This window comes from Psammomys obesus, unplaced genomic scaffold (genome assembly GCF_907164565.1).
Source record: "Psammomys obesus unplaced genomic scaffold, mPsaObe1.curated_primary_1811, whole genome shotgun sequence".
NCBI classification, from domain to species: Eukaryota; Metazoa; Chordata; class Mammalia; order Rodentia; family Muridae; genus Psammomys; species Psammomys obesus.
In genome coordinates, this window is record NW_026596143.1 from 12,920,937 (window position 1) to 12,925,108 (window position 4,172).

General features: G+C 44.7%; 1 non-coding gene and 1 pseudogene across 1 annotated transcript; one reads left to right on the plus strand and one right to left on the minus strand.

Annotated features, from left to right (window-relative positions):
• The first annotated feature begins 230 nt into the window (after positions 1–230).
• Positions 231–1,442, plus strand: LOC129666360 (heterogeneous nuclear ribonucleoprotein F-like; annotated as a pseudogene).
• A 1,580-nt stretch (positions 1,443–3,022) lies between these two features.
• Positions 3,023–3,129, minus strand: LOC129666413 (U6 spliceosomal RNA). The gene has a single exon (XR_008718569.1). It is a non-coding gene; the product is annotated as a U6 spliceosomal RNA (small nuclear RNA).
• Between the last annotated feature and the right edge of the window lie 1,043 nt (positions 3,130–4,172).

Consider the following 4,172-nt stretch of genomic DNA (forward strand, 5'->3'; position numbering starts at 1 on the left):
TTGTTGTTTGTTTGTTTGTTTGTTTGTTTTGTTTTAAGGCATCGGGTGGAGTTGGTTCATAAGCCAAGTTCCTTATTGAAGACTACAAGTCCTTTCTGCCTTCCTCCCGTGGAAAACTTGTTATCTTCTGTAAGCGTTTGCTACAGAAGGCATCTGTGGCAGTTCTTTAGGCTACAAAAAAAAAAAAAAAATTGCACAAGCTTGTTTGACATCAGCCCTGTCAAGTGTTCATGATGCTGGGTCCTGAGGGAGGTGAAGGCGATGTGGTCAAACTCCGTGGCCTACCCTGGTCCTGCTCAACTGAGGACGTACAAAACTTCCTCTCTGCACAACTCATGGTGGGGTCATAGGTGTTTGTTTTCACTTATACTACAGAAGGCAGGCAGAACAGTGAGGCTTTTGTTGAACTCAGGTCAGAAGATGATGTAAAATTGGCTCTGAAAAAAAAAAAGACAGGGAAAGCATGGACACTGTTATATTGAGGTGTTCAAGTCACACAGAGCCGAGATGGATTGGGGGTTGAAGCACGATGGTCCAAACAGTGCTTTCAGTGCCAAGGACGGCTTTGTGAGGCTTCGGGCACTCCCATTTGGATGCAAAAAGGAAGACATCGTTCAGTTCTTCTCAGGGTTGGAAATTGTGCCAAACAGGGTCACATTACCTGTGGACCCGGAGCACATGATTACAGGGGAGGCCTTCGTTCAGTTTGCCTCACAAGAGTTAGTGGAGAAAGGAAAGACTAGGGCACAGGTATATTGAAGTGTTCAAAAGCAGTTAGACGGAAGTTAGGTCATACTCAGATCCACCTCTGAAGTTTATGTTTGTGCAGAGTCCCGGGCCCTCTGACCGGCCTGACAGTGCCAGGAGGTATATTGGCATTGTGAAACAGGCAGGCCTGGATAGGGTGAGGTCTGGTGCCGATAGTGCAGGCTAGGGGGGCTGTGAAGAATACAGTGGCCTCAGTGATGGTCATGGCTTCACCACTGACCTGCTTGGGAGACCTCAGCTACTGTCTCTAGGGAAGGTAGGACCACAGATACAGAGACAGCGAGTTCACAGTGCAGAGCACCATGGGCCACTGCGTCCACACGAGGCTTCCCCACAAAGCGACGGAGAGCGGCATTTACAACATCTCTCCCCTCAGCCCTGTGAGAGTCCATGTTGAGATTGGCCCTGATGGAAGAGTACTGGGAGAAGTTGATGCTGAGTTTGCCGCCCATGATGAGCGCAGTGGCAGCTGTGTGGAAAGACAGGGCCAACCCTCAGCACGGATGCATAGAGCTCTCCCTAATTCAACAACAGGGGCTAGCGAGTGGGCTTACAGCAGCATGGTGATGCAGGGCATGGAAGTGTGAGCTGCCCGGGCAACTACCGTGGCCAGTCAGTGAGTGGCTGCTACTGCGGGCTCCAATGGTCAGAACAGCATGGGTGGCTATGATTAGTACTGTAGGAACAGTTGAGTTGTTTCAATCAGAAATTTCACAGGTAGCCAACAAAGCAGCCAAGAGCAGTCTATGACTCTAGAGGAAGCCCAGAGACCCATTTTGCACCATGAGTTTGTGAAATATGGATTTTTAAAAAAATTGCCTCTTCCGTGTTTCTCATGTAAACTTTTCTTCTAGCATGCAACATCAAGCAAACTAAAACCATTTTTTTCCCGCTTTTCTCCATTAACATTTTTGGCAGTATACTTAAGAGTGAGGCTATCTGGGTCAAGCAGTTTTAAGTATGGTGAGAGAATCTTTAAGCCCACCACAGTGGACACACTGGGTACATGTACTTTTCTGGAGAACTCAAAGGTGCTAGATCCCTGATGCAAAGAGAAGCATTGCTCAGTTCTTCATTCTAGTTTATACTTTCTTTTTTTTAAATTTTATTTTTTTATCAGTTACATTTTATTAACTCTGTTTCCCAGCTGTATCCCGTTACCTCATTCCCTCCCAATCCCACTCTCCCTCCCTCATCTCCACCCTGCCCCTTTCCAAGTCCACTGATGGGGGGGACCTCCTCCCCATTCATCTGACCCTGTTTTATCAGATGTCTTCAGGACTAGCTGCAAAGTCCTCCTCTGTGGCCTAACAGGACTGCTCCTTCCTTGGGGTGTGGGGAGGTCAAAGAGCCAGTCATTGAGTTCCTGTTAGAAATAGTTCTTGTTCCCCTTACTATGGGAAACCAATTGGTTACTGAGCTACCACGGGCTACATCCAAGCAGAGGTTCTAGGTTATATCTATACATGGTCCTTGGTTGAGAGTCAGTCTCAGAAAAGACCCCTATGCCCAGATATATTTGGTCCTTACGGAGCTTCTATCCTTTCCCCATCATACTAACTCCCCTTCTTTCATATGATTCCCTGTACTCTGACAAAGGTTTGGTTATGACTCTTAGTATCTGCTTTGAAAACATTGCTAGATAGAGTCTTTCAGATGCCCTCAGTAGACTCCTGTCATACGTTCAATGCACATCCCATCTGTCTTTCTAAACGAGGATTGATCATCTTACCCCATGTCCGCTCTCTTGATTATCTTTTTTAGGTGTATAGATTTCATTATGTTTATGATATCTTATAGGTCTATATAAGCGAGTATATACTGTGTCTTTCTCCTTCTGGGATATTTCACTCAGGATGATCTTTTCTAGATCCCACCATTTGCCTGCAAATTTCATGATTTCCTCCTTTTTGATTGCTGAGTAGTATTCCATTGTGTAAAATACCACAATTTCTGTACCCATTCCTCTGTTGATGGACATCTGGGTTGTTTCCAGGTTCTGGCTATTACAAATAAAGCTGCTATAAACATGGTTGAGCAAGTGTACTCCCTTTTGTGAACTTGAGCAAACTTTGGGTATATACCTAGAAGTGGTATAGCTGGGTCTTGAGGAAACACTATTCCTAATTGTCTGAGAAAGCGCCAGATAGATTTCCAAAGTGGTTGTACCAGTTTACATTCCCACCAGCAATGGAGGAGGGTTCCCCTTTCTCCACAACCTCTCCAGCATGTGTTGTCCCTTGAGTTTTTCATCAAAAATATGGAACGCTTCACGAATTTGCGTGTCATCCTTGCGCAGGGGCCATGCTAATCCTCTCTGTATCGTTCCAATTTTAGTATTTGTGCTGCCGAAGCGAGCACCAGTTTATACTTTCATTTAAACTCTTTAGGTTAAGTTTAAGCTTTCTAAAAGTTGGTTTTGAGACTTGAGACACAATACGAGGACTGTAGGAATTGGTGAGGCCTTGACTTAAGCCTTTCTTTGTCCTGTGGTTTCCTTTTGCTCTCAGTGAAACTTGTTAAAGTTTTTTTAACTAGTTTTTTTTTTCTTAAAATAAAGATGTTTTCACACAAAAAGAGAGCTCTTTATATGCTTTAGATAACATCCTTATCGGATATATCTTTTACAAATATTCTTTCCTCGTCTGCAGTTTTCTTATTTTCTTGCTCATACTTTCACAATAGACAGTCTCTGGTTAGAATAAGGCTGACCTTAGAGCAGACAAAAATCAGAAACCTATCACTTTAGGGTGTGGTGGAGGAGCAAAGGAGGGGAATGTGGTGTACTGTACAGTCGGCCTATGTGGTCATGTTCCGGTTCACGTGCCCACAAAGCATATAGTGCACAAATGCACGCAGTATTATCTCAGGAGAGTAGTTGGAAACGGCAGCACCGCTTGCCAGGGCTCACCAGCCTTCTTTCTGTCCTCTTTACAGTTCACCTGAAGCATCATCAAATTTGAATGACACCTCTTCCAGGTAGCCGTGCTTTTGTATGCTCCCCTCTACTAATCAGGGACTTTCTGTGAATCCTAATGTCTGAGCCCCCTGGCCTTTGCCTACACGAGGGCATATATGCAATGAAACTGCTAGCCTTGGTTCTTGCTGTATCCTGAAGTCTAACACAGCATCTGGCATGTGACCAGTTCTCAGCAAACATTAGATACATGTGTGAAGTACTGGAAGTACTGAAAGATGATGCAGAGCCCATTATATTATATTACATTGCTAGGGCAACCCTAAGAAACACCACAAATTGACCACAAAAACTTAAATCACAGAAACTATGGTGTCATGGTTCTGGGGGCTGTAAGTCAGAATTCAAAGTGTCAGCAGGATTCTGCCCCTCTGCAGGATCTAGAAAGGGCTTCCTTCCCACCAGTTACATTGAATAAAGGCCAACT